The 10,781-nt window shown below is 40.4% G+C and overlaps 1 long non-coding RNA gene across 1 annotated transcript; it reads right to left on the reverse strand.

The window, feature by feature from the left end:
- Nucleotides 1-407: 407 nt before the first annotated feature.
- Nucleotides 408-4,164, reverse strand: LOC116780188. Its single transcript, XR_004354372.1, has 3 exons — nucleotides 4,060-4,164; nucleotides 1,475-1,542; nucleotides 408-488 (listed from the first exon to the last, which is right to left on the reverse strand). It is a non-coding gene; the product is annotated as an uncharacterized LOC116780188 (long non-coding RNA).
- Nucleotides 4,165-10,781: the final 6,617 nt, after the last annotated feature.

A 10,781-nucleotide genomic window follows, 5' to 3' on the forward strand; every position in this document is an offset into this window, starting at 1 on the left:
ACCTGTGCTAAAACCTGTCAGTTTCTGAAGTAATTCATTACGTGATAGAAAATGGCCTTTACATCAGTCATGGTATCAATACAAAAGTTTTATTCCAAATGTAATTAGCTTTATGATACTAATGCTGCTTCTAAGTGAAAACTGGAGTTGCCTAGTAAGTGGAGAAATGCAGTGGACACATAGCCTAACTTTGGTACTTGCAGTAAAAGACTCAGCTTGTGTGAACTGCCAAAAGCCGCAATTAGAAGGGGAGAACTAGTTTTATCTTTCTAAACAGAACACACTATGTCCTTTAGAGCTTATATTTTTTCTGGAGATCTGGGGGAAAATGGAAACACAGGACCCCACTTCAATACTTACCACACTGATTCCACTTTTACGAAATTATGGATGAAGTATACTTCTTACCTGTACATGAGAAGCTGTAAAAAGCAAAAGCTTTCCCCACAGCCAGTGTATGGTGTTGGTAAGAGCACATGTATGCAGTTCTAGTCAGAAAACATTAAAATGACAAGAGTAATTTAATATAAAAAAGAATCTATTTTCAAGTTTTAGTATGTGCCTAATTTTTGTTCTCACATGCAATCTATAAACGGCAATTGGTTTGTATACATGTGAAAATTTGTAATAAAGAAGTGCAGGAAGACAGTCATCCTCTCTCCTCTTTCTTCTCCCAACACCTTTCTTCTGTCTTGTTGAGGAAAATATTGCACTTAAATTGAGTTGTATACTAAATGTATCACTATTTTTATCATTTGAATTAATGGAAGAGCTTTCACCATTGTAGCCAAAGGTGAAGTAGCAGGCAAAACTCTCACTCCCTGAAAGTTTTGGAGCAGCAAAGGAGGGATCTTTACTTTTACATATAGAATGGCAGGATGGAAAAAGAGAGGGATGATCATGGGAGAAAGAAAAGGAGAAGAATTATGAAGTAGCCACACTGGCAAATGGAAAACAGTCGGTAACTGGAATTTCATTACATAGAGAAAATTAAAAGATTGAACTTGAAAGTAGAAGCCAAAGGAACAACAGTGTAGAAAGAATTAGAAAAAAAATTAAAAGACCGAGATTGAAGGGGGTAAAATATTGCTTTTATCACCTAGTGCAAAATGTGTATTAATGTTTCAATGGATGCCTAAATTCTAAGACATCACAACAAAGGGACAAAGGGTGGAAGCATTATATCATACCATACTTTTAAATGAATCCAGGACGTCTTACAACACATTCATATATACATATAGATAGATAGATAGATAGATAGATAGATAGATAGATAGATAGATAGATAGATAGATATGTATATATAAATATACACACAGACATACACAGAGGGAGAGATAGAGAGTGAGTGTGTGTGTGGGCATGTGTGTGTGTGTGTGTGTGTGTGTGTGTGTGTGTGTATGTGTGTGTGTGTGTGTGTAACAAATACCTGGAAATTCACTACCACTGCAGAAACTCCTGTCAGATTTACCCACTTCTGCAGAATTGCTTCAAAGTCTGTCTTGTCCTTACTAGCAATGTCTCCAATGCTCACAGTTTCTGAGGTGAAAATGGAAAGGTGAACAGTACATGAATCACAGTGTCTTTCAAAATTTGCTGATAGCCTGAAGAAACAATAGAAAGGTATGTACTACTTGAATTCTGACATCTGAAGTTAATACTCTGCATCTTATTAAAAACAAGGACAATATAAAATTAAATATAACACCCCATTGTTATGAGATTTACTGAGTGCATAATTAAACTACTAAAGCATTTCTGTATCTGCTACAGTGCATTGCAAACTCTAGAAGATCCTCTATGAAGACAGAACTGGTTGCAAGTGGAACACATTTGAGACCTGGTGGCTTACCAGAACAAAGGTTGGCAATTTTTGTCATTGTGCAATGCTGTGCCCTGGTCACTGAAAATTGTGACCTCGAGAAGATATAGTCACACATATCTGCAAACTCACGCTCCTTGTGGCCTTTAGGGTGATGCATCAGATACTTTTGCAGGGAGACTTTAAAACAGAGAAAACCTACTTGGACTTGACATCTGGTTTTATTTTCTTCAAAAAAGAAGTGACTTAAAAGGTCCTCTAATAGAGGTATATGTCATCCCACCAAAAAAGAAAATGACTGAAGCGAATTACAACAGTTATTATGAAAGTATGAGGTCAAGAAGTGCCAGTGTTGTGCAAATGACTTATGTGCAAGTCATTTAAAGGGAAAGTTTTGACTGAAAAAGGAACAATGGAAGGATCATAAAATGTCATCTTTTTGAAACTCAAAAGACCTACTTATTTTTGAGCACAGATTAGGATTAATGTTCTATAAATTAAAGAAGAAATACAGAGGTTTTCTCTCTAATTATTGTTCAGAGGACAACACTGAAAAATAAAGTAACCATTGTTTTTAAAGCAAAATTGTGCTCCACACAAACTAGGCATATAGAATCATATCTTGTCTGTAGTGCTTAGTGATAACTGGGCTTTATCCATCTCTAAATCAGACAAAGCTCAGACCATGTAAAAGTTCTTCTCATAAACATCCTACAAATGAACATATCCAAGGAGAAGAAAATGAGTGCACGTGCAAAAATAATTCTTGCAATTGAGGTATTTGGGTTAATTCCGTATGAAGATGGTATGGTTGGGCCATCTGTACTCTACAAAAAAAAATTAATCCTAAAGTGGATGAATCCCTCAACATCTTTAAAAAATGAAGATTTTTTTTTTTATGTTTTGGAGACTAAAACTGGGCTCAAGCTGTATTATCTAATCGGCATTATGCACTACCTAATAGGCAAAAATGTGAGTAAATTTGAAATCCTCCAAGTCACTGTACATTGTTTCTAGTGGCAAAAACTTCCTTCTCTAATATCACTGATAGCACCAGTATCACAAAGAAAGTAAGTAACAAGTCACTTTGAACAGCAGGTAATGACCGTATTGGTCTTTATTCTCACTTGTGCCAAAACCCCTTTCACAACAGCCAGGGAGACTAGAGAGTCCTAAAAGCAGCACTTTCCCAGGTGCTGAGCAACCTTAATGAACATGAAAATTAAACCCATAATTTGAGAGAGCGAATGATAAGTCTAGTTGCCAATAACCCTCATACAGATGTCTCATTCACTGGGAGACAGAGATTCATCTTAGCTGGGAGGTGAAATTATTTCATTAGCTGCAGAAGTCAGGGAAAAGCACTTCCAAGTAAGGTGGCACTGTGTCCTTGGAAGGAAGGAGAGCCTTTCTCCCACTCCCCAGTTAGTTTTGCAGATAGTAAAAAGTTGTGGGGGAAAAAAAAGAGAGAAAACAAAAAGAAAGAATAGATCTTTCTAAAGCTTGAGCACTGGTCATCTGAAGGATCTACTAACTCTGCAAGATAGTGCACTGAGCAGACAAGTGCAGCTGAAGATGCCTGCAGAGACAGGAGAGGAAAAGATAAAAGAGGAACAGAGCTGACAAAAGCTGAGAAAATATTACTAAAATAAAGTTAGAGGGGAGAAAGAAGCAAAAATAAAAGGGAGAAAAATGAGACTAAAAAAACCAAAACTACCAAACAAATAACCCTACAGTCTCAAAACAGATGCCTGCAATAGGAGTTTTGGCTCCAATATAGTACAAGTCTGAGCCTAAGAGAAAACAAAAAACAAGACACACGGGGATACTTTCTCTTTCAATTTGTCCTTGTTTGTTCCATGTCCTGATTTTACTTCTAAAAAGGGAAACTCTCTGGCTCAGAAAAAGCTTTAAACTTTCTCTGCTGTTGCCACTTACTCTCTCATCTCCCATCCCCATTATTGGAGTGTTTTCACTTTGACTATCCATCTTTTCTCTATCATCAAGTAGCTACATTGAGTGCATCACCTGGGCACAGTGAGATTTGGGGGTTGGCACTAGGGAGAAAAGGATGGTAGTGACACTTAAAATCCACAGTGATCTCAGAGGTTTATTTCTTAGAAGAAATGCACATGGGCATTAGACACCTCTTGCACTGAAACATTTCTGGTTGTGCCTTACGCCCAGAGCACAGAGGCAGTAACCTCGGGTAACTTGAGCAATGCTTCACTAACCTGGTGCAGCACAACTTCCATGAAGGTCTGCTGTTCCCTGCAGCCTCCACTGAACCAAGCCTGGCCCCACTGGCACTTCAACACCCCACTCCACTGCTTTGCTCTACCTACAAAGGGGAAGGGGAGCTCAGTCTTGCACGGTCCTCCGGGCTGAGTGTTTGCAGACTCTGTTTGAGAAACCCTCCATATCTGACCTTGGAAAATGTGCAGCACTCTTCTACTGTGCAGGTTTCCTGGCTGTGAGGGTGGCCCAAGGCCATGGTTTTTAGTGTGTGAATGATATTCCCCACCCTCATAACGGACAAGCATTTAATGGACCATCTGTTTATGGTCTTCTCATGGTCTACTATGCTCCTGGCAAAACCATGGCTCTCGCTATGTTTTAGGTCCCTTTCCCTCAGATTCAGTAATGCACTTAAATGTGTGATGTCAAAATCTTGATACCATAGTACGGGATAGAAAAGGCTGCAAGCTAAAGGGGAATTATACATATTTCTGAGATGATAGCAGCTATTGTTTTGCCTAATGTCTACCCAACCCTAAACTGATGCAGCAGATGGAGGAAGGGAAAACAGGTTACATGCCTGCAATGTAAGTGAACTGACAAGCTTTGCTTTGCCAACTACCTCAATGACTTGCCATGATTCTGTTACAGTGGCTTCTAAAAGGACATGAAATTGAAGTTTAGATTGTGATTCATGAGTGCTTCTTGCATCAGAAGAGTGTGCTGAAAAACAAGTGTAGCTGCAGGTATAAGTCCTCGGGTTATAAAATAATTATTTTGTAAAAGGTAAAATATTTATCCTTTGGATACAGAGAACAAACAGTAAGTCTCAATCAGAATCTCCTAATAAGAAGCACCTTGAAAAACCCCATTATTTGTATAACCATGTTATTTGCTCCTCTGTGGCTTTAAAACAAAGAAAATTCAAACAAAAATTGCTGTCTTTTATTTGCTTCCAAATTAATGTTGCCATTTGCTATTTTATGACTTCACATGCTGTTTCATTCTGAGCTCTCACACAGCACTTGTGAGACTGGGCCATCTTAATTTTGCTAATGCATACTTAAAATCACATATAAGAATTTAGGAAACTAGGTGTTGAGTTCCCCCAAATACATGCCTCTTAAGGACTGTCCTGGAAGCACTGAATCAGAGCAGTCAGAAGTCAACCCTGCTTTCAGTCCCACTGGGTTGGATTTGAAGAAACAACTTTTTTTTTAAACCTGCAGAGTTTACTACCAAACTACAGATTTTTCTGTGATTTATGTGTGATCCACAAATTTGTACCTGTTTTGTTGCAGGCTGCACATAAAAATAATTTCTACGGTATTTCTTATTACATAGCAATAATTACACCAGTAAACATTTTAATTTCAAAGGCGGGCATGAGATAAGATTAATGAGGGCCAAAGCCGTGTGAAACAGGATGAGATTCAGAGTTTACAAGATATTGGCCTAATATACCTTAATACACTATATAGTGTTGCTTTTTTACCTGACAGAGTTTCTGGTTAAGCATGTACAATGAACACAATTTAAAGGTGTGAAGATCTGACTAGCCAGGAGCCAAGCTGTTTTAAAATTGTCTTGCTGAATACCTTCTAAAAAATACACCACCCATATTCAAATCTAGACAAGTCTATGTGTGGCTAGTTTAGGCAAGAAGAAAATAGTTTTGCCCCACCTTGAATTTCTGCTTTCCAAAAATCACTTCCTTTCCAGTGTCCTGTACTGTAATCAAACCAGCTGTGAACCCTGTCCTCGCTGACCACCACAATACACTATCAGGTAGGGGATTCCACGTCTGCATCGAAGCAGTGATAATGCCGGCACAGGGATACAGCTGCAGCACCAGGGCTTTAGCTCCAACCCCTCTTGCCACACCTACTTGTTATGGCCCAGAACAAGGACTTGCAAGCTCCACAGTTAACATGAGGAGGCTTCTTGTCTGAGTTATTAGGATTTTTCTGCTTCTCGTGGTGAAAGCAGCATAACAGCTAACTGGGCTTGTCATTCCATCCCAAGACACGCACACCAGCATGTTTACACAGGAGCTGTGGGATGGAGTAAGGAGCTGAAGGGACAACTTGTCCCAATAAGTTTCAGTGGTTTTGGTGCATTTTGGGTGTAGCAGAAATGCTTGTACCTCTTTGACTTGCATCAGAAGTAATATGCTGTTCATTTAAATGATACAGTTCTTTTGTGAGACTATTTGAAAAATAATTACAAAGAAACCTGTGCTTGCCTGGGATCTAAATCACTCACTAGCACTGAAATGCGTTTTTGGTAGGTACCATCACCTGCCTCACCACTGCACACCCCCAATAGCCCCCTCACATGAGGGAGCATGACTCAAGGACTCGGTGCCTTCCTACCTGCTTTCTTATGACCACCATTTCCTTCTCCATTTCTAGATCTCTGCTGCCACTCTACACAACCCGAAAAGAAAGATGAAAAGATGCCACTACGGGACAAAGGTTCAGGGATTTCATCAACACTGGTAATATACCATGGCCCCTGTCTCTGGTATTTCCCTCTCATTACTGTTGCTTTCACTGATCCTTTTCATGGCTGCCCTTTCATCTGCATCACTGTCAGCCTTCACCACTGTTAGCCTTCGCAGACATGGTACCAGTCACATCCTTTGTGAAGCCAGTGCACCAGATCACTAACTTCCCTCTCAAGATGTCCTTGTCAGGCACTTTAAATTCAAATTAAGTATGCCTTCACCACACCTCCCACCTATGAGGGGATTCTAGCAAGTCCTGTGGTACCAGCCAGGTAGGTTGGTAGACATAGGTAGACAATTGTAGGGAAGCAATTCATCCTGATTCTGATCCCTTGAAAACACTTCCTGTTTTTACTGTGTGTCACATTTAGCTCCTTTGTGTGTGTTTTGAAGATCTCCCTATAAATTAAAAAAAACAACCACAAAACCCCTGGGATTAAAGCACCCTGCTTTTCCAGTCCTGCAGCTGCTGTGCTGCCATTGCAAATCAGTAGGTCACAGTTCTGTATTCCACGCACCAACTCAGTAGCGACAACGGAGCCAAATGGAACTCTTCTATTCATTTGGTTTCTGTGGTTTAAGAGCTGCCAAGTATTTGACCACAACTCTTTGGCTAGTGTCTACAGCCTCCAGGACACTGACTTGGCTTGCATCCAGCTACTAGCTGAGCCTACAACAGCTTTGCTGCTGCAGACAGCACAGGCCGTGTGCATTTGGCTCACTAAGGCCACAGGCACATTACTCTCAGGCTGGATCTCCAGCACTCAACAGGTCTTGGGGAAAACAGGAATTCATCAAGGGATAGGTTCGTTTTTGCAGAAATATCTAACAGCTGTTTTTTAATTTCTGTTGCCTCTCATACATAATGATGATTTCATCTAGGGACATCTATAATAACACTGAACACTGTGAAGGAGCTTTCAGAAACTGAGAGACCTAGCAGAGACAGTTTAAAAGGCACACCAATCCACAGTTCAAATGTATTGAACTGTGAAAAAGTAAAAATTATTAAACTGATTTGAAATAGTTTCTAAGTCAGTGGAGCGTACTGCAAACATCAGCCCTTTAGTTTTGTAAGAATTGTGCAGTTCTCCATCACCCTCACCTTGGTTTGCATCACAGAGCATGGATCAGTTTTCCCTTGGATGAAGCCAAATTAGAAGTTGCACACCAAGAGTTCACCTAATGCACTCCTGCCCCAAATCAACCTAGGGGAGCAGAGTCCAAAGCAAAAACCCCACAACCCTGACACGTGCATGTTGTGTATGTGGATCCTTCGCACCAGCTGTTTCACATTGTAGAACCTCTCTTAGAGCAGTAGAAGCAGTCCACACCACCTTATAATGCAAACATAGCTTATCACAAGCTCTTTTGTTAATCCAGAAGCTGAGAGTATAAACAGAGCAGTGTAGGAGTAACCCTTAGCATCTGCTATCCAAGGGGGAAGATACAGACAGCTCACCATCCGATATTACTGCTACTATTAATTATAGTAGCGCCTAGAGGCCTTTGATAGGCATTAGGCCACTATTATATGGACTCCTTGGACTTAATAAAGCAGCCCCTACCTCAAACAACATGAATAGAAAAAAATATACTGAGCTACAGACTATTTGTAAAAGGAGCAAGACAGAAATTACTATTGTGTTATAAATTTCTTCAGACTAGGCAAAAATGGGGTTAAAAGTGAAAAATTACTTTCGTCTTACCCTCACCCAGATTCAAGTTTACCACTAAACTGCTGGCACAGTTAGCTCATCTCAGCTGAAGCCAGCCCTGAGAATGTAGAAATGTTGGAGGTTAGGAGCCAGGTGGGATGGCCAAACTGGGCAGAGAAACCTCCTGCAGCCTCTCTCTGCCAGCTGCTGTTTCTGAAAGCCTTTGCCAGGAATCCTATGCCTTTCTAAGCTCTAAAACCACCCCTGACAGCAACTGAACGTCTTTGATTTGTATGAATAAATTTCAAAATGTCCTGTGATTACAGCTTCATAATATTCTGGAAGCAGATGGCAAGCACAGATGACACTGACTGTAGTTGTAAGTGCAAATAGGAGGTGGCAAAGAGGAGCTGGGAGAGACAGAGTTGGTTTAGGAAAACTGTGAAAGAAAAGGAGCTCTTATTTTGAGGATGCAACCAAATGATGAAAGCAGGTAGGGAGGATTCAATTACCACCAGGAGAGAAACATAGGGCTCTGCTTCTTGAGCACAGTACAATGTGTGCTTAAATATCTTACTAAATAGAGAAGAGAGGGATAGAGAAAAAGACATTAATACATTCAACTGCCCTTGACCCTTAGAAGTGAAACTCTGCTCTCGCAGGAAATAAACAGCAGTAGTAATTTCAGAAACTAACACTCAGCCCCTGGATAAACACACACAATAAATCCCAGCTCTCTCCTTACTTCTGGGCCAGCTGAGAAAGTTCACTAGTCTGAGATAAAGCTCCTACTTTCCTAAATCATCTCAGGAAACAAAGTATTTATCAGCTGATCCTACCAATGTTTTAAAAATCATCATAGCCTCACTGCAAACCTTGAGGTGATGTTTACTTTATTAAGATGCAAACGGGAATGTGAAACCACCCATGGTGCTAAATGAGGTTCTTATGTCTCTTCGGAATACTTTCACTCTCACTCCAGGCACTGGAGTGAATACTTTCACTCTCACTCACTCTAAGGAGAGATTATTTCCTTCTGTCTACTATCTAAAGAGTTAAGTAATAGGGAGGAAATCTCTTGCAAGTCACTCAGAGCATCTTTTTCCTATCCCATCTCCTTCCCAGCTTTTTTTTTTGAACATCAAAGTAAAAACTGACATGCAATTCCTTGAAGCTCTCTACAGTATGCTTTTCAGTTGTGGAAATTTCATTTTCTGCCTTATGATGATTAATTACATGAGAGAGGATAAAATGCTTGCTTTGGGGTTCATCTTAGACAGATATAATAGACTTTGCAACTTCCCACTGCAATGGAATAAATTCTTCTGTAGATGGGCAGGGGGGAGTAGGTGGTTTAATTTATATTTGAGCACATGGATATGGGTGGAAATGCTATATAGAGAGTATATGGAAGAATGAAAAGGAAGAGAAAGAGAAAAAAAATTGGTAGCTTAGCCAGTGAAGTACTCACTTTTGTTCTAACTGCAGTCTGCTCTAGTTTGTCAGTCCTACTGAGCTGTAGCTGTCCATACACACACACACACAGACAACCCCATAAAATCCCAATTATTAATAAATAATTCATCATATTGTACAGTTTTTCCTCAGCTAATTCCCTGGAGTGAGACAGCATGAAGACTGAATCTGCCTTGTACAAAAAAGTTTGTTCTTCCAGGTGCACAAGACAAGACAGAGATAATTTCAAGCATGCCCTGCTGTACTGTATTTCTTGTTTGCGTTTTCTCTTTGTGGACACTGTTGTTCAGAAGGGACCACACTGAAGCTGATAAATTTACCTTACTTCCAGCTGGTAAGTAGGAAAAAATAGCTTTGTGTTGCCCTGATCTTCCTTTCATGAAGTTTATAAAAATTCCAGATTGCATCCATACCTAAAAAGGAGGCCATCTGCTCAAAACATCTGGCTTATACATTTTTTCACACCAATCCCTGAGCAAAAGATTCTGCTCAGGTGTGCCTATCAACAGCATGAAGTGCTTTGTCTCTCCTTTAAAGACATCTTTTAAATTACTTTGGTGTCTCAACATGCATGAATAGCCTTCCTCTGCCTTGTCAGAGTGGGGAGATGTCAATTCCAGAGATGCTGGGGCAGAGCCTGATGGAGACCACTGTGAGGTCTGGGAAGTGGCTGGGACCAGGACACTCCTTTCCTGTGCAGTGCCACTCATCATCCTCCGTCATGCCTCTTGCTTGCTCTGGCTTGCTCAGTTAGCCCAATTAGATAACAAAACTGTTTCTAAGGGACTGACAGTGCAGAAAGCAGACTTCTGAGTACAGTTCCTCTATACACCAAATGTGCTCTTGATCAGAGCAGATCAATCACTGAGAGCGGAGAGCAAACTGAGGGACAGGTTAGGCAGGATGATATCATGCAAAATTAAACTTCAGGTTCTCCTTCAAGGCCATAGGCAGTAGGATTCATGACAGGTTCATTCTGAGTACGAAGAGCTGGCACTGATGCTCAGCTCCAAAGTGGGCACTCAGCTAGATTGACTGCACCTAGATCTGACAGACATCTGTGCAGGCATTATCT

This window comes from Chiroxiphia lanceolata, chromosome Z (assembly GCF_009829145.1).
Source record: "Chiroxiphia lanceolata isolate bChiLan1 chromosome Z, bChiLan1.pri, whole genome shotgun sequence".
In the NCBI taxonomy this organism is placed as follows: domain Eukaryota; kingdom Metazoa; phylum Chordata; class Aves; order Passeriformes; family Pipridae; genus Chiroxiphia; species Chiroxiphia lanceolata.